General features: G+C 38.8%; 6 non-coding genes across 6 annotated transcripts; all 6 read left to right on the top strand.

Annotated features, from left to right (window-relative positions):
• Positions 1 to 12,644: 12,644 nt before the first annotated feature.
• On the top strand, positions 12,645 to 12,770 carry trnar-ccu (transfer RNA arginine (anticodon CCU)). Its single transcript has 2 exons — positions 12,645 to 12,681; positions 12,735 to 12,770. It is a non-coding gene; the product is annotated as a tRNA-Arg (tRNA).
• A 4,954-nt stretch (positions 12,771 to 17,724) lies between these two features.
• On the top strand, positions 17,725 to 17,850 carry trnar-ccu (transfer RNA arginine (anticodon CCU)). The gene is made up of 2 exons: positions 17,725 to 17,761; positions 17,815 to 17,850. It is a non-coding gene; the product is annotated as a tRNA-Arg (tRNA).
• Positions 17,851 to 18,250: 400 nt separating this feature from the next.
• Positions 18,251 to 18,380, top strand: trnar-ccu (transfer RNA arginine (anticodon CCU)). Its single transcript has 2 exons — positions 18,251 to 18,287; positions 18,341 to 18,380. It is a non-coding gene; the product is annotated as a tRNA-Arg (tRNA).
• A 394-nt stretch (positions 18,381 to 18,774) lies between these two features.
• On the top strand, positions 18,775 to 18,900 carry trnar-ccu (transfer RNA arginine (anticodon CCU)). Its single transcript has 2 exons — positions 18,775 to 18,811; positions 18,865 to 18,900. It is a non-coding gene; the product is annotated as a tRNA-Arg (tRNA).
• Positions 18,901 to 19,299: 399 nt separating this feature from the next.
• Positions 19,300 to 19,425, top strand: trnar-ccu (transfer RNA arginine (anticodon CCU)). The gene is made up of 2 exons: positions 19,300 to 19,336; positions 19,390 to 19,425. It is a non-coding gene; the product is annotated as a tRNA-Arg (tRNA).
• A 398-nt stretch (positions 19,426 to 19,823) lies between these two features.
• trnar-ucu (transfer RNA arginine (anticodon UCU)) lies at positions 19,824 to 19,949 on the top strand. Its single transcript has 2 exons — positions 19,824 to 19,860; positions 19,914 to 19,949. It is a non-coding gene; the product is annotated as a tRNA-Arg (tRNA).
• The last annotated feature ends 38 nt before the right edge of the window (positions 19,950 to 19,987 follow it).

Below are 19,987 nucleotides of genomic sequence, written 5' to 3'. Positions count from 1 at the left end.
TCGATCGGGCCCGATCACGGCATTTTCAAAACATCAGTATCGGCCAAAAAAGTATCGGGACATACCTAGTTATTAATGTTTTTAATATATATTAAATCGTTTTATATATCGTTGCATTTAACGTCACTTCCAGCATCTTTACATGTATGAATTGTGAAATGTTATATCTGTTGCATTAAGCTGCTGCTATTCATTCATCCATTCAGAATGTTGCACTAAGGTTAAGCCAAAAAGTATTTTAATTTTCTTGTGTTTGTGAGTTTGACTGGATGTCATTCAACTACCTCTTGTGAAGTTAAATGTATTTATTTTTGTTATTGCACTATTCTGCACTTTTTGTTTTAGTTTACAATTTCATGTTTTTACATTTTGTGGCATCAGAGCTGATAAGCTTTGTTGAAATAAATGTCCATGTTGTTCTCCAATGGACAATAAAAGAAACTTGGGATAATTTGAGTTTTAGTACTCTTTTTTCTTTTTTTTTTATTCATTTCCAAAATGTATCTGATCGGGAAAAAGTATCGGAAATGTATCGGGAGCCAATAAAAGGGAAAAATCGGGATCGACAGATACTCAAACTTAAGTGATCGGATCGGGAGTTAAAAAATCCTGATCGGGACAACCTTAATATAAATATAAAAAGAAATATCAAACTTGGATTCATGAGAAAGTGACTTAAAGGAGTCGCTTCAAGCCCAGTGATACCGCTTGGGCCGACAGAAATAGAAGAGTTAACATCACACAAGATTTTTATTCACCTCATCTTTCTCCATCGCATGGTGCCGTTGGCGTCCTCTGGATCTGTCGTCCGGGTCGTTCTCTGCAGAGATGAATCTCTTTCCACGCCACACCGCACACTGTCCTGACATCTTAAACCTCTGGGAAGGGGGGAACACCCATTTTCACCTGGTCATGTATCAGCTCACGCACAATGAACGGCCCACTCCCCAAGGCCCTCGCTTCTCCTCTTCACTGTACGGAGACAAAAGACAACAAATATAACTTTTCAGGGAGGGAGTTCGATTCCTCCGGGGCTCTCTGACTCGCTCTGATTCTTTTAACTGCGTAGGTTCAGATCCTTCACCCGTGAGATGGAGGGCATGATTTAAGGGAAATGGTTAATTTAGGTGGTGGTTAAAAATGGTTAACTACAACGAAAAGATTCTGCATAACAAATAACGGAGTAAGGTGATGGAAGAGAGTGAGTGTGGATCTGAAGCAACGTCCAACCATCAAACAGTTCAAAAACTAATATAAACAAATTATTTTTACAAGATATAGGGATGAGGGGGTTAGAGAGGGAGAATATGGAAATATGTGTATGTGTGTGTGTGTGTGTGCGTGTGTGTGTGTGTGTGTGTGTGTGTGGTTAGTGTATATATGCATGCAGAGCCGTCTGGGAGATTTGCGAGGCCCTGTGCGAAATGGCCGGGGGGGGGGCCCTCGCGCGCTTGCTACGCTCACGCGCCCAAACATTTTTGGGTTTTTCGGGTCGGATCGGGTGTCTATATGCGCAATTTTAACTCTACAATTAGCAAAATACTGGATACAAACACATACACACGTTTGATTATTAAGCATTGCATACCTTCCCCTGCCTCATCATCATTTGACTTGCCTCGACGCGGGGCCCCACGGCTGCTTGAGACCCGGTCGGATTGGTGATTTTTCTAACAAATTTATCAAACGAGCCTTTCAGAGAGGCATTAAACTCTTCCATTTTCTTTAGTTTTTTTCTTTTTTCATCCCCTGATGGAAATTTCCTGAATCCGTCTCGTTCTCTCGACATTGTGTGACAGTTTGTTCCACACTCCACCCGTCTGGATCAGACTTGTGTCTGCGCTTGGTCTGACGCAGTTGTATTAAACAACAGACACGCGTCATCATTGCACATATATTTATTGATATGCACAGACTAGTACACATTTATGTTTGTAATGGAACATGAATGTTAATATTTATAAGGGAAAAAAGGAAAAAAAAATACAAAAAAAACAGCCCATAGCGCGAGGCTCCGTGCGGTCGCACGGTTCGCACACCCCTTGCGGCAGCCATGTATGCATGTATACAGTATATGGGCCAATCGGGACGGGGGACTTCCCGGGAAACTTGTATGGTTGTGGGTATATATATATATATATATATATATATATGTGCATGGAGTATCTATACATATATAATGTTTCACGTACAGATGAATACAGGAACTCAGGGTAAATAACTCAGGTGATTAATACTCAGGTATACCACAATTTATATTTGTAAAATTCATACTATAAATATGTGCAACCTTTAACCATGTCTAGTTTTTTCTTTTTTTTTTCATATTTAATAACGAGAATAACTGGAAAAAATATTATGCTGCTGACACCCGAGGCTGTGCAGCAGGTCGTGATTCACAACACCCGACGAGTGTTTTGTCCGAACTCCAGTCTCTGTCACGGCAGATACTGAACCTGCTCAGGTGGATCTTGTCGTCACTTCACGAAGCACCAAGGAAATCCTGCATGTGCACACTGTCAGTGTGTCTGACAAAATGTGTGGCATTTGTTTAAAATAATAATAAAATAAAAAAATTAAAATTAAAATAAAAAAAGGGTTTTTTGAGTTTTGAGCAATATACAAAAATCAATTTACGACGAGCAAGTTACAGGACGTGACCACAAGAAGGCATGCTGTCCAAAATCGAACAGGTTGATTAAAGTGTTGCAGTTTGGAAAATCCATAAACACAGGGACGTTTTTTGTGCAAATGCTATTTTATGTTATCAAATGTCTGTTATCAAATTTGCCTTAAAAATTGATTTTATAAGTTGATGATTGTCCTGAATTTACGTTTGGCTTTTCTTGTGTCTATCAGTTTGTTGAATAACTAAAGCATTAAATTATCAATGCTCTTCTATACTTTGTGTCTAAATAAAAGCTTTTAGTTAAATAGATCACCATAAAAACCAGTTAGAAGTGAGGAAGCTGCTCAGAACCAGAACAGTTTGGTTTCTATAGTTCCACCAACAAACGACTGTGTTGTCATACTAAAATGAATCACAGTCAGAACTGAAAGTCTAAATTGATCTTCTTCATGTGAACTAAACATTTACAGTCTGATGGAAATCTAGATTCAAAGTGGGTGATGTAAAAGTGCAGAAACCAGAAAACATCTTTTCAATCTTCACTTTAGATTTTTGTCAAAAAAAAGAAAAGATTCCTTTAACAATTTTAACAATAATGAGAAAAGAATAAACATTAATAAACAACTACATTTAATCTGTCTTTATTTTTTTAACTGAGACAAAAAATGAAATACAACAAACCCTGAATGAAATATATCATTAAGAAAGATACCACAAAGTATATAGTGTTAGAAATAAAAACATGGATAAATGTTAAAGAATAAATATAATTTTCATAATCTGTAAATACACCTTTAAAGTCTGAATCTGCATTAAAATTATACAAATCTGCTTAAATTTTGTTTACACTTTTTTATTTTGTGAAACTGGAGAAAGCATGATAAAGGCCTGGCCTGTCATTGACTTGTGTTGGTCCCAGGATAAAACACTTATAAGAGCTTTAAATGGAGCAGAGCTTTTTGTTTCTTCTGATAGTCTGCTTCGTTTGGACATGTGTCAAACTCATCTGTAAGAGACAGAGACTTTCAGGGAGAGAATGAAGAACTTGGAAAAGAGAAAATGTTATAGTCTAAGGGCCTGATTTACTAAAGGTTTGCGTGTGTAAAAACGTGTGCAAACTTGACAGCACCCGCAAACCAAAGTGCCAGCTGATCTACTAACAGCGTGCAAAGAGGACTGCGCCTCTCAAATGAGCAAAATAGCACACGCTATTCATTTAGTACTTTTGCCCTGATGAATAATCAATATGGGGCGTACCCGCGCAGAAATCCTAAATACTGGGAGGGGAAGATGCAAATTGGTCCATTTACCACGCGCAATGAGATTTACCAAGCCTGAAAGTTTTTGCGGGGATTGTGATTGCGTCTGTATTTAATACGTTCGAAAGGAAGGTGCTAATCTCCACATGCAAAAGGAGAAATATTTTATTTGAATGTTAAATCGAGTATTATTCAGCAAAAGGTTGCCACAGGAGGCACATTAATTTTTTTATTTGTGATAATAAATAAATCACGTGTTTTCATGGGGAAAAAAGTGTTTCTCATTGTGCGCCTATACTTGTTCTGCAGTTGTCATACCCCGGTGTTGTGCCGTATTCAGCACCCCTGCCGTGAAAAGCACCCCCTCGCCTGACAAAAATTATATTCTCATTCCGTGTCACGTTCTGTTTAGCGTCCAGTTTTGTGTTAATGATTCATGTTTAAATGCGCTCATGGATTCCACAATAGTCATACTTTCCCACAATCACAGTCACAGATAACAAAAATCGGGTAAATGGTTATTGAGGTCATTAATTAATAGCCTGCTTACTGTGTTGTCTTCCATAATATTTGTAAATATATATGATATAAACTCCTAAGTATGTGTTTGTGTGAGTGTGTATATATAAATATATTGAAGTGTCAGTGTCTTGTTTTTTTTCTTGGTCTACTTATCATTGAATATACGAGGGGGTGCTTTTCACGGCAGGGGTGCTGAATACGGCACAACAATTTGCCTCTTCCACTAATATCTCTAACTCCAACTCGTCAAATTTCATTTTGCGCTTGCGACTATATCCTGCTTTCCATCCAGGCTCTCCATGGCGCAAAGTTTGCGGCGCAAACCCTAAGACACGCAACACCTCATTTAAATACTGCTGTTTGCACCTGTTATCAATTGCGCAAGCATTCTTAGTTGATCACCCGCAAACCACACAACAACAGCACGCGCAAACTTTTTCAGTGCACACGCAATTTAGTACTCTTTATTTAGGATCTTAGTAAATCGGGCCCTAAGAGTTTAAAAGAAAGATTGAATACTTGAAACAATCAGTGAGAATAAGACTGATATTAAGGAGTGCTGAGAAGAAAAATGAGAATCACAGAAAAATAAAACATTGGGGCCAAAAAAGAGCACAAAAAGAAAAATGGAAATTCTCCAATTTATGATGAGAAAGAAAAACCTTCAGAGAGAAAAAAAACAAAGATGGATTGTAAAAGTATAATAATCAATTAAAAAGCTAGAAGAAGAAACCCCAACATGGGGATAATAATTTTACAGGAACATAAAAATGCTCCTGTAAAATTGCTCCGTGTCTGTGTTACTGTTCTGTGTCCCTGGTTTTTTTTTATGCTGTTTGTCAAATTGCCATATGTGTCTTTTGCTGCAAACAAATTTCCCCATGGGGACAATAAACACATATCTATCTCTATCTAGTGTTTTTGATAGAGTTTAAAATCTTACTGCTGGTCTACAAAGACCTGAATGGTCTTGGACCAAAATCCATGCTGGATCTGTTAGTTCCTATGAAGCTCCCAGACCCCTGAGGTTCATCTGGATCTGGTTTGTTGTGGTTCCAGAACCAGAACCAAGCAAGGTGAGACAGCGTTCAGTTATTCTGCTCCTCACCGGTGGAACAAACTTCCTGTAGACCTGAGGTCTGCTCCAACTGTAGATCCTTTAAATCAGGCCTAGTTTAGTTTAGTTTATTGTTTTGCACAGTTTTTAAAAATATACAGGAAATATCAATGATAAACACTATACGGTGCAGGAAGAGGCAAAAAACCCAATGGGCTTATTTGAAGCCTCCACCGAAGATATTAAAATTTCATGTCAAGATTAACATACAAAAAAACAGAAAGTATAACTACACAAAAGTGATGGCAAACTAATAATGCAATATATAAATAATAAAGAATAAAGACAAAAAATAAATGTGTGTGAGTGTGCATGGGATATTGTTTTTACAACTTATATTGTATTGATTCCTGAGCAAATAAGACTGTACATGTCACTATGATTGAAACACAGAAAAAAACAAAAAGAACATGGATACATAAACAACAATACATAGGGAAAACAGTTACAAAACAGCAGTCAAGTGGTCCTTTAAACGTCTTTTGTAAAATTTCAGAGAGGACGAGCTTTTTGCCAGGTGGGAAAAATCATTCCACAATTTAGTGCCCCTAAATCTCAACGAAAATTGACCTCTGCAAGTGAGAAATTTAGGAGGATGAAGATCTGAGGATTGTCGAGTTGAATAAGAATGAATCTCTGAAATTAATTTAAAGTAAGTCTTGAAATGTCCAGGAATATTGCCTTCACTTGAATTTAGCTTATAAATAAAAACGCATATCTGAAAAATATTGATGTCATAAATAGTAAGAATCTTGAGTTTTTGAAATAAAGGAGTAGATGAAGCGTGTGACTCTGATCGAGTTGCAATCCTAACAAAACGTTTCTGTAGGACCAGAATTTTGTGAAGATTTGTAGGAAAAGTATTTGCCCAAACTATATTACAATAAGAGAGATAAGGATAAATTAAACTATAATAAAGTGTAAGGAGACAACTCGTCGTGACAAGATGACTAATACGCCTTATAATGCCAATGGATTTATTGATTTTTTTGGTGACCCAATCAATTTGTTCTCTCCAACTCAAACTCTCATCAACAATAATACCCAGGAATCTAGTAGTTGACACCTGAGGCATACTAACAGATTCAATATTAATTTTGCATGAATCCTTAGGGTATGATTTTTTGCCACTAAAAATTATGAAATTTGATTTCTTTATATTCAAGGATAGTTTATTTAATCTGAACCACATAGCATAGGCAGTTAAACCGGCATTGGCATCCTTAATTAGTGAGTTGAAGTTTGAATGAGAGAGCACTAGGGTTGTGTCATCTGCAAACATTATTGGACAAAGGAAATTTGAAACATTAGGCAAATCATTAATATAAATAAGAAATAATAATGGTCCAAGAATGGACCCCTGCGGGACTCCACAAAGTAATCTGGCCTTATTGGAATAGCAACCATTAACACAAACAAATTGCTTTCTATTTGAGACATAATTTTTTAACCATTTGTATGCAGTATCGTGAAAACCGTACTTATGTAACTTATCCATTAAAATTTGATGGTTAACAGTATCAAACGCTTTTGAAAGGTCGATAAAGATACTACAGGTAAATTCATTTTTCTCAAGTGCAGAGGTAACTTTGTCAATAAGGTGAAGCAGAGCCATATAAGTAGAATGATTTTTCCGAAAACCATACTGATGTTTGTAGAGAACTGAATTAGAATCTAAATGAAAAAGAATCCGTTTATAAATAATTTTTTCTAATATTTTTGAAAAACATGGCAAAATAGAAATGGGTCTATAATTATTGAAACAACATGGGTCATCAGCTTTAAACAGAGGAATAACTTTTGCAATTTTTAAATCTTCTGGCACAATGCCTGTTTTCAAAGACAAGGAAAAGATATAAACAAGTGGCTGCAGTATTGTCTGTTTCACCTGTTTGACAAGGAATGCAGGTATATTGTCATGACCGGCTGAAGATGTTTTCAGTTCATCAATTATGTCACTTATTTCTTGAATATTTGGGAGCTTGAATGACGAAATAATAGGAAAATCTTTAGAAATAAAATCCAGTGGATTACCATGACAAGTAGAAATTTTATTTGACAATTCATAACCAATATTAACAAAAAAATCATTAAATCTTTGAGCTATATCAAATGGATTGTTGAAAGAATTTTCCCCATCCAAGAAAACTGAAGGGAGCTCTGGGGTAGTCCTTTCTCTTTGCAACAACTGATTTATTACTTTCCACGTGGTTTTAATATCTTTTGAACAACTATTGAATTTTTCACTGAAATATTTATTTTTTGCAAGCCTAATGGAGTGAGTATATTTATTCCTATAGGATTTATAAACACCATGGGTAAGAGGAGTAGGATTTGAGACATATTTTCTGTACATTTTATTTTTTTTTCTCAACAGCTTCAGTAAATCAACTGAAAACCAAGGCTTGTTAAAGGCTTGACTGGATTTCTTAGTAGAACTGCCAATTGGAAAACACTGATTAAAACTAAAGCTAATAATGTTCATAAAACTTTGATATGCAATTTCAACATTATTTTGCTCATAAAGATCATCCCATGAGATACTAGCAAGCATGTCTTTAAATTTAGAAATATTAGACTTGCTCATAATCCTTTTGTACATTGTTTTCTTGGCATGTTTAACTCTATTAACATTAATTAAAGAGTACTGGAAAATGGGGAAATGATCTGACAAATCTGAATACAAAACCCCTGATTTCATTCCTCTACTCAAAGAGTTAGTTAAGATGTTATCAATTAAAGTTGCAGAATTTTCTTTAACTCGTGTAGATCTATGAATAAGAGGGAAAAAGTAATTAGAATAAAGAATATTCAAAAAATCCCCAGTGAGGGTATCTAAATTATTTTTAAAAAGGTTTATATTGAAATCTCCTAAAATGAAACAGAGTTTATCCTCTTTGCTTATAAGGTCAAGAGAACTGGACAGACTTTCATTAAAATCTTTGATAACAGAGTCAGGTGGGCGGTAAATAACACCAACAATAACATTTTTTCCACCAGAGAGACAAGAGAGCTCCAAAAAGACCGATTCCACCTCAGCCCTATCTGATTTCAAAGAGAGATCATTCCTAATTTTAAATTCATAGTCACCATGAATAAACAGAGATACTCCACCTCCAGATCTATTCTCTCTTATGTAATGAGCTGAATTGTAATTAGGTAATTTAAAGGTATCTCTAGAGTTCTCTGTAAGCCATGTTTCTGATAAAGCAATAACAGAAAAATCATGTTTGAGTAACGATAAATAATGAATAAAATTGTCATAGTTCCTAGAAAGACTTCTAATATTCAAATGAAAAGTAGAGAATATATTTGGAGGCATAGAAGCACATAAATCATTAAACTGGGTTTCGTTATAAAAACTACAAAAGTTAGAGGTATCATATCCCGAAAAAAAATTTAGATCAGGGTCAAAATCATAACTGTAGGAGTCAAATATTGAAGGATCAAAGGGCTTAAAGATCTGCCCTTCAAAATCATATTTGTTGTGGTCCATAGTGTGTGTAAAGGAATGTGCTGTAGATATGTGGGAAAGAAAACAAAATACTGTCAAAAATGCTTAATGCCTAATGAGCCAAACTCTGAGAAGTAGCTTTCCTTTGTTGTGGTGAGGCCTAAAAACATTACTGTTTAATTAAATACTTACCTGCTGGACTCTACTGCCCTTACTTTTAACAACTTGTGCTTTTTATTATTTTACCTTCCTTTCTCATAATTTTATTTCATTTTACTTGTTATTTACTGTCTAATTATATCCTGCCGCTTTTAATGTTGATGTAAAGCACTTTGAATTGTGCTATAAATAAACTTGCCTTGTCCAGGTCGAGGCGCTGTAGGAGTAGTTTCAGTTTGATGTCACAGACATTTCTTTGCTGCAGGTCCAATCTTTTCTTCTGCTCCATCAAATCAGTTTTCTCTTTTCTCTTTTCAGTTTTCTCTCAAGCAAGTTGATGAAATGAATGTATGATTATGAGTGTGTGAAGAAGCAGAGTGGTGTAATTAGTGTTTTTCTCCAGGTGGAGGCGCTGTAGGAGCAGGAAAGTACAGTTGTTTTTTAATGTAAAAAGACAGAAAAGCAGCCATAAAGAGATAAAAGACGTGGTGTTGGAGCTGGTGTGTTGTGACGGTAGTTATAATAAGAGTAGAGGGGGTGTAAAAAGACTGAGTCTTGCTGTTTTACTCAGGCTGCACTGCAGTGTCTATTCACAGGCGCGATCCCACTACTGAGCGGCACGGGGGATTTGACCTGCTCCGTTTCCGACCTGGGCCGATGCACCCCTCCTTAGACGACCTGGTGGTCCCGGGCTTCCCCAGGAGCACCATATCGATACCGAACTTAGTGCGGACACCCGATCGGCATAGTCCACTGCAGCTCAGAGCTCCTGAGCTCAAACGATCCGCCAGCCTCAGCCCCCCAGTAGCTAGGATTACAGGCGCGCGCCACCGCACCCGGCGAGGAGAGGAAGCTGTTATAGGTCTTTTATCTCTGAACAAGATGACGTCACACTGTCTAATAGTGACATCTGCTGGTGAACATGGAGAGTTAAAGTAAAATCCCATGATATATTAGAGCAGAAAACTGTTTTATTTGCCTTTAAAGCACAGTAGAAATTGCTTCCAAACTGCATTCAGGATTAGTTCCAAATAAAAGGAACCCGCTATGACCTGAGGGGCCAGGCGACGGCTCTTGAGGCGGACCAGGGGTCCGTTTCACAAAGCAGGTTTAGTGAAAACTCTGAGTCTGTCAACCCTGAAATGAGGGAAACTCTGAGTTTTCCATTTCACAAAGGGAGGTAAGTTACCTCAGGTAACTCAAACCAGAGAAAGAGAGGTAACTCTAGCCCGTTTCACCAAGAGAGGTAACTTAAGCTCTGGGTCAGTTACCGTAGTAACAGACGCTCTGAACCAGGCCTGGACTGGGAAACTGGGACAAAAATTACGGAACTTTTGGTCCAGACTGGCCCACTACATTTTGCACGCAGATACTGTGCCAACTCGCCCCGTAAACACACAAGCCCTTATTAACACTACTATACTTAACAATTGATATTTTACTAAACATGAAATTAATTTGTTGCACAATAAACATTATGATGGAATGGTCAAACACAGTCTTCAACAGGCTCTGTGGCGCAATGCATAGGGCATTGGACTTCTAGTTGAGCACTTGAGATGTAATTCAAAGGTTGTGGGTTCGAGTCCCACCAGAGTCGTCCTTTAGTAACTCCAGGGTTTGAAGACATGATAATCTCCATTCTGGTAGTTGTACCTCTTATCTAAAGGTTAGTTGACATTGCAGCATTTCACACAATAAACGCAGCCCAAAAGGCTGGATGGTACAATTGATAGCATGTTGCATGTCTAGTTGAGCATGAGATGGAGTTTAAAGGTTGTGTGTTCCAGTCCCACCCAACTAACAATTTTAGATTGCCAAATATTTAATCCCAGTCCGTTGATTTTTTTTCCCAAGTCTGTGTGGACACAAATATTGTGTCTGTCCACATAGAAATCCTCACAGACGACCTATCCTGTCCACACAGGAACCTGTGGTCTCTGTACTGTCTGTTGCACAATAAACATTATGATGGAATGGTCAAACACAGTCTTCAACAGGCTCTGTGGCGCAATGGATAGCGCATTGGACTCCTAGTTAAAAAGTTGCGATGTAATTCTAAAGGTTTTAGTTGAGCACTTGAGATCAGAGGTGGAAAAAGTACAAAAATATTGTACTTAAGTAAAAGTACAAATTTTCTGCTTGAAAATTACTTAAGTAAAAGTAAAAAGTACCCATTAAGAAAATTACTTAAGTAAAAGTATAAAAGTACCTCAAATAAAATATAATAAAGTACCAAAAGTACATGGTGTAAAATGTACTCAAGTACAAAAGTACAAAGTACAAAATTCAAAGTACAAAATGATTTTCAAAAAGATTGCAAAGAAATGAAGAATCCAAGAATTTGCTTGCTTACAACTCTAAATAATGGTGATATTATTCTGACCCCTTTAGCGTTTGTTTCCATTACATTTTAATTTCTCCCTTTGCTCATCACTGCTGCTGCACCCCATTGACCCGCTGATAGGTCCACCCCCAGCCTGTAGTATGCAGCGACAACATTAAGCAACCCCAGCTGATAAAGGATGAGACTTTTGAACTTTTAAATGCCAAAACCACCTTAGAAGGGGTGGAATCAAAGAATGGTGCGCATGGACACGCGTCGGCTGCCGCTCAAGGCTGATTTATGGTTCTGGGTTACACCAACGCAGGGCCCGTACCCTACGGCGAGGCTCTGCGTCGATTTAACGCGGAACCATAATTCAGGCTTCAGTCCTCATCGGTACTCGACGCGACGGAGGTTCCTCCGTCCTTCCGGCCCGCCTCTGCGGCGCAACTCTCCCGGGAGCTGCGGCTCCTTCTCGGTATATTCACGCGCCCCCCTTCCTTCCCGTCCGCCTTATGGTTCCGCGTTAAATCGGCGCACAGCGTAGGGTGTGCGTCGCCGCGTACCCTACGCCGTAGCTCTGCGCCGGTGTAACGCGGAACCATAAATCAGCCCCCGCTGTGCTGTTCTTTAATTTGTAGCGAGTAACGACGTGTCCAATTTTAAATATAGCGGAAAAGTACGATTTTTTCCTTGAAAATGTAACGAAGTAAAAGTAAAAGTACAGAAAAATTAAAGTATCAATAAAAGTACAAATTCTCAAAAATCTTACTTAAGTACAATAACGAAGTACTTGTACTTCGTTACTTTACACCACTGCTTGAGATGTAATTCAAAGGTTCTAAAGGTTAGTTGACATTGCAGCATTTCACACAATAAACCCAGCCCAAAAGGCTGGATGGTACAATTGATAGCATGTTGCATGTCTAGTTGAGCATGAGATGGAGTTTAAAGGTTGTGTGTTCCAGTCCCACCCAACTATCAATTGTAGATTGCCAAATATTTAATCCCAGTGTTTTGTTGATTTTTTTCCAAGTCTGTGTGGACACAAATATTGTTGTCTGACCACAGATAAATCCTCACAGACGACCTATCCTGTCCACACAGGATCCTGTGGTACTGTACTGTCTGTTGCACAATAAACATTATGATGCAATGGTCAAACAGAGTCTTCAACAGGGTCTGTGGCGCAATGGATAGCGCATTGGACTCCTAGTTGAAAAGTTGCGATGTAATTCTAAAGGTTCTAGTTGAGCACTTGAGATGTAATTCAAAGGTTGTGGGTTCGAGTCCCACCAGAGTCGTCCTTTAGTAACTCCAGGGTTTGAAGACATGAAAATCTCCATTCTGGTAGTTGTACCTCTTATCTAAAGGTTAGTTGACATTGCAGCATTTCACACAATAAACCCAGCCCAAAAGGCTGGATGGTACAATTGATAGCATGTCGCATGTCTAGTTGAGCATGAGATGGAGTTTAAAGGTTGTGTGTTCCAGTCCCACCCAACTATCAATTGTAGATTGCCAAATATTTAATCCCAGTGTCTTGTTGATTTTTTTCCAAGTCTGTGTGGACACAAATATTGTTGTCTGACCACAGATAAATCCTCACAGACGACCTATCCTTTCCACACAGGATCCTGTGGTACTGTACTGTCTGTTGCACAATAAACATTATGATGCTGAAATATATGTGTTCTTTTGTCTGGTGTTCCAAAATAAAACTAGTGGAAAGAGTCACAGGTTAATACAACTTTTAATCATGTCAAGCACAAGGTTTTTCCGGCCGGAGGTACATTTGTCTCCGGCCGGAGGTACACTTCTTCAGACCGCGTGGGTCCGAGAGAAATGCACGCGGTAGTCATCGATCCCATCTGTTTTATACTGAAAAGGGTGTGTTCCTGAATCTCATTGGTCTCCCACCTGGGGTGTCTACCCAGATCGCAGGACCCCCAAATGCTAAAACATCTGTTCCTCCCCATTGTCTCCCCTCAACAAATGGTATGCATATATGTAACTGAATTTCATTGATAGAGCCAGCTCAAGGGGGAAGATACCCCCGATCTCCTTTGTTATTTCTCTCACCTGGGGTGCCACCCCCAATGCTAAACTACCTATTTCCCCCCAATGTCTCCTCTCGACAATGGTATGTCATCTGCATCTAAAGCAAGCAGTCGAGCCGTCTACTGAGGCTGACTCTGTGACTACATGAAATCCTAACAATTTCCACTCAAAACATGATTAATTCATGTTTTTCAAATCAAACATGTAAAAATGTCCACTGGGATATATAAATATATGTTTGTTTTTTTTTTATCCCCCCTTTTCATATAAAATAGGTCAACCTGCTTAGTTGTATATACAAACAGAATCCTAATCTTGTAATATTACACATGACCACCAGATAAAGATACAAGCAGAACAACAAAAGAGAAAACCCACAAATATCAAGAACCATACATACAGATTAATATACAAATACATTCAACAACAATCATAAATTTAAAGCTGTGGAAGTCTGAATATTCATATTGTAAACAATTGTACATCTCATAATGGGTGAGCATTTCACAAATAAACCAAATAAATCAGTATAACCATGTGTTAAGTCCGTTATACATCCCAGTCAAAAATGGGGAAATCCAGGTGTCCAGGTTTACGGCAACAAAAAAAATAATCCATTGTTCTTCTGGAGACGAAAGCACACCCACTTCATGATTTCCTGTATGTCTCAAAAAACAGAACGGACAGGTTGTACATTAATAACTGTCTATAATCTCAGTTGAGCCTTTCCCCTTTGTAACAAATTTAAACAACAGATGTTAGTTATTAGAAAAAATGGCATGCAAGTAGTTTGTATTCCTCTGACGTAATACATCTAATATCATAAATGCACCTGCTGTTTATGAAAATAATAGATTCAAAGAATTTAGTGTAGGTTCATGCACTCCGTGTGTTAAAGCATTTAGACAGGTTGATCATATATAAACCATAAACTAGCACTAAGTCCACTAATCAGTATATGAAATTATTATGATTGATATCACTATGACCGATTAACATTGTCTACTAACATTGTCTACTATCCCCCCCATTTTTTTTTTTTTTTTTAATTCTTTCAAACCTTTCAACAGGCATGGGCACACTTTGGACAGATAACCATCTTTTCAAACTAATCCCCCGAAAAACATAAAATAAAATAAAAAAATCGTAAAATAATATTCAACCAGCTCTATGAAAAAGTATGTAAAACCGATGACCCATTGGAACAAAACAGTAGGAAATGAGTGTGTGCAGTATACCCATAATCACCATCATATTGCAACACCAGGCATCCGCAGAAAACCTCAGCCTTTCAGCACCACAGGCTGTTCCACAGGCTGTAGACCTTCGCCAGTGTCCAAGCATAGTTTTGACAGGTACAGTTGCACCTTTTTAGAAGAAGACCCGGTCGTTATCCATCAGTCTTTTCTTCGTCAGCGTCTTGTGCGAGAGCCCACCTCGTATTCAGATGAAGTTCGTATCATCAGCCAACACAGCTTTGTCGTCTTTGACCTGAAGACGAACAGTGCTGCACATTGAAGCAGCGTAGGAGATGGATCTGAAGTTGATTTCTGTAAGTGGTTCTGTACCAGGGGTAACTTTCCAGTCAAGGTCCCACAGAAACTACTGCAGCTTTCAAGGGGGAGCACCTGGCACACTGCACACAGCACATTTCTCCCTGGGTCATCAATCCTCCACCCTCTTTTTTTTTTTTTTTTTTTTTTTCTTTACTAAAATAAAATTAAAAAAAAAAAAAAAACATAACATCCGCATAAAATAAGAACAACCACAGCCATTACAATAAAAATTGATACCACCACACCTTTCCATTTACCAAGACATTAAGAGAACAAATCTCCAAGAATATTCTGGGTGTCATTGTTTGTCACCTCTCTGGCTTTCTCAATGTTGGTGGGGGTGTCTCCCACCCACTGTGACGTTTCCCAAAACAAAACAAAAGGGGAGGACTGATTGTCAGTCCTGAAGAAAAAGGGGGGGGGGGGGGGGGGGGGGGGGGGGAGAGGGCACAAATTAATAACAGATATACATTATACATGACAAGCAAAACAATAATAGACAACAAAATTCTGTTATTTGACATTTCTTTTCATTTAAGTGTGTCCTTATGTGTTCAAACTTTACTTATGATCTGAAGTAATCGAATCTCTGACTACTTTAAATACTTTTAACACAAGTAGAATGTTTTAAGACATGAGAGTCGCTTGTTACGGGTAGTTTAAGGCAATCCAATAACTAAGGCAGAAAACTGCTAATCTCTGTATATGGGCCCAGGATTGCTTAGACTTCCAGAAACAAAACCTCCTGTCTGCTCATCGGTGTGGTTAACCACTGCAAACGTCATTCCAGATGAGGTCCCAAAATTATCTGAACTTCAGAATCATAAACAAAGTTACCCAGCCGTGCACGGACTTGACACACTATATTCATCAATACGTTAAGACATTAATATTATTAATTCCCTATGGCATCACGTGTACACACATGTGTATTTATATTCTGATTCCACTATAGTCTACTTCTACTAAGAAACCTACAGTCGAACCCTACTACCATGAGGTTGACCAGCAAAGCGAGCTCCACATTGTCTCGCCCAGTGCCCCGATCGTCCACAACGGAAGCACAAGTTCTGACCAGATCGTGTATTGTTTGTCTGTCTTCCCCGTCCCCGGAAAGGTACACCACGCATAAACGAATGTGGTCTCACCCCAGAGTGGTGGGGGTGTGTATAGAATTCTGACTGTTGAGGAGAAAACAAAGGGTCATAGTGGGGGGGGGGGGGCAACTGAGGTGTCGTGAGAAAGGAGGAGGGAGGGCCAGGGTGGGGGTCTCTAGTTTGTAACATTTGTTTCTCAGATTTTTCGTCGGGCATTGTTACGATCAGATTTGGGAACCTTTTCTAACCACCTGGTCAGAGTCGAATACAGAATCGACTCAAAAGAGCCGGATTCACACTTCGACCACACATCGATCATTTTAGTACACGTGGTATGTCCAGCTGCAAATGGATTAATTTCCCTGGATGGAGCTGTCTGATAAGAAGTTTCAACACGAAGTCACTCCGTGTGCTTAATCATTGAGGGTAACCCGACTCTCCACCAGCTTTATTTAACAGCTGGATACATCACCCTAGTAACATACCCTTTGTTAACTACACCAATCCCAAAAAAAAATAAATCCCCGACAGTGTATCCGATCTGTTCAGGAGCAGGAATTCTGTTCTCATATAAAATGAGTTCATACACTGAACCATCAAATCAAATCGGATAAACAACCACCCACAAAAACAAACAATTATTTATTTATCTTACTAACTACTAACAGCTGACCGAATTAAATCCGGATTTTTAAATGCTTTTTCTGACTCCCCCAAATTTAAACAGAAGGATTTACACACATACAAACGCAGGCGCGCCAGCAGTGATAATACAGCGAGCGTCTCGCACCACGTTAATACAGAAAAATACAGCGTTTACAGGAATTCCACCTGGGGACTCTGACCCGCATTATAAACCAGAAAAATACAGCGTTTACAGGAATTCCCCACAACTTAACTAAACTAAAACAGAAAAATACAGCGTTTACAGGACTCTGACCTGATGGACTCCAACCCACAACTTAACTAAACTAAAACAGACTAAAACAGAAAAATACAGCGTTTACAGGACTCTGACCTGATGGACTCCAACCCACAACTTAACTAAAACAGAAAAATTAGAAAAATACAGCGTTTACAGGACTCTGACCTGATGGACTCCAACCCACAACTTAACTAAAACAGAAAAATGAACGTTGTGCATGACATATCAAAAGACAAAACCTATTTTTAATCTTTATGAGCTTGGGAAGAATTCAATCAGACAACCAATATTAATTTGATAAATCCAATGTGCAGAAATTTCTACTCATCAGCGGTTTCTGCTTACCTTTTGACTAGTCAGGATTTGGTTGTCTGCATGAAAACTTCCAGGGCTCCACTTCTAGGATTCCACAGTCAGGATACAACTAGATCACGTCGGGGTCACCATTGAAATATATGTGTTCTTTTGTCTGGTGTTCCAAAATAAAACTAGTGGAATGTCTCCTCTCGACAATGGTATGTCATCTGCATCTAAAGCAAGCAGTCGAGCCGTCTACTGAGGCTGACTCTGTGACTACATGAAATCCTAACAATGCAATGGTCAAACACAGTCTTCAACAGGCTCTGTGGCGCAATGGATAGCGCATTGGACTCCTAGTTGAAAAGTTGCGATGTAATTCTAAAGGTTCCAGTTGAGCACTTGAGATGTAATTCAAAGGTTGTGGGTTCGAGTCCCACTAGAGTCGTCCTTTAGTAACTCCAGGGTTTGAAGACATGATAATCTCCATTCTGGTAGTTGTACCTCTTATCTAAAGGTTAGTTGACATTGCAGCATTTCACACAATAAACCCAGCCCAAAAGGCTGGATGGTACAATTGATAGCATGTTGCATGTCTAGTTGAGCATGAGATGGAGTTTAAAGGTTGTGTGTTCCAGTCCCACCCAACTATCAATTGTAGATTGTCAAATATTTAATCCCAGTGTCTTGTTGATTTTTTTCCAAGGCTGTGTGGACACAAATATTGTTGTCTGACCACAGATAAATCCTCACAGACGACCTATCCTGTCCACACAGGATCCTGTGGTACTGTACTGTCTGTTGCACAATAAACATTATGATGCAATGGTCAAACAAAGTCTTCAACAGGCTCTGTGGCGCAATGGATAGCGCATTGGACTCCTAGTTGAAAAGTTGCGATGTAATTCTAAAGGTTCTAGTTGAGCACTTGAGATGTAATTCAAAGGTTGTGGGTTCGAGTCCCACCAGAGTAGTCCTTTAGTAACTCCAGGGTTTGAAGACATGATAATCTCCATTCTGGTAGTTGTACCTCTTATCTAAAGGTTAGTTGACATTGCAGCATTTCACACAATAAACCCAGCCCAAAAGGCTGGATGGTACAATTGATAGAATGTTGCATGTCTAGTTGAGCATGAGATGGAGTTTAAAGGTTGTGTGTTCCAGTCCCACCCAACTAACAATTGTAGATTGCCAAATATTTAATCCCAGTCCGTTGATTTTTTTTTCCAAGTCTGTGTGGACACAAATATTGTGTCTGTCCACATAGAAATCCTCACAGACGGCCTATCCTTTCCACACAGGATCCTGTGGTACTGTACCGTCTGTTGCACAATAAACATTATGATGCAATGGTCAAACACAGTCTTCAACAGGCTCTGTGGCGCAATGGATAGCGCATTGGACTCCTAGTTGAAAAGTTGCGATGTAATTCTAAAGGTTCTAGTTGAGCACTTGAGATGTAATTCAAAAGTTGTGGGTTCGAGTCCCACCAGAGTCGTCCTTTAGTAACTCCAGGGTTTGAAGACATGATAATCTCCATTCTGTTAGTTGTACCTCTTATCTAAAGGTTAGTTGACATTGCAGCATTTCACACAATAAACCCAGCCCAAAAGGCTGGATGGTACAATTGATAGCATGTTGCATGTCTAGTTGAGCATGAGATGGAGTTTAAAGGTTGTGTGTTCCAGTCCCAACCAACTAACAATTGTAGATTGCCAAATATTTGATCCCAGTCCGTTGATTTTTTTTTCCAAGTCTGTGTGGACACAAATATTGTTGTCTGACCACAGATAAATCCTCACAGACGACCTATCCTGTCCACACAGGATCCTGTGGTACTGTACTGCCTGTTGCACAATAAACATTATGATGCAATGGTCAAACACAGTCTTCAACAGGCTCTGTGGCGCAATGGATAGCGCATTGGACTCCTAGTTGAAAAGTTGCAATGTAATTCTAAAGGTTCTAGTTGAGCACTTGAGATGTAATTCAAAGGTTGTGGGTTCGAGTCCCACCAGAGTCGTCCTTTAGTAACTCCAGGGTTTGAAGACATGATAATCTCCATTCTGGTAGTTGTACCTCTTATCTAAAGGTTAGTTGACATTGCAGCATTTCACACAATAAACCCAGCCCAAAAGGCTGGATGGTACAATTGATAGCATGTTGCATGTCTAGTTGAGCATGAGATGGAGTTTAAAGGTTGTGTGTTCCAGTCCCACCCAACTAACAATTGTAGATTGCCAAATATTTAATCCCAGTCCGTTGATTTTTTTTCCAAGTCTGTGTGGACACAAATATTGTGTCTGTCCACATAGAAATCCTCACAGACGGCCTATCCTGTCCACACAGGAACCTGTGGTCTCTGTACTGTCTGTTGCACAATAAACATTATGATGCAATGGTCAAACACAGTCTTCAACAGGCTCTGTGGCGCAATGGATAGCGCATTGGACTTCTAGTTGAAAAGTTGCAATGTAATTCTAAAGGTTCTAGTTGAGCACTTGGGATGTAATTCAAAGGTTGTGGGTTCAAGTCCCACCAGAGTCGTCCCTTAGTAACTCCAGGGTTTGAAGACATGATAATCT

This window comes from Cololabis saira, chromosome 17 (genome assembly GCF_033807715.1).
Source record: "Cololabis saira isolate AMF1-May2022 chromosome 17, fColSai1.1, whole genome shotgun sequence".
Taxonomy (NCBI): Eukaryota; Metazoa; Chordata; class Actinopteri; order Beloniformes; family Belonidae; genus Cololabis; species Cololabis saira.
This window is presented reverse-complemented; position numbering and strand designations above follow the sequence as displayed.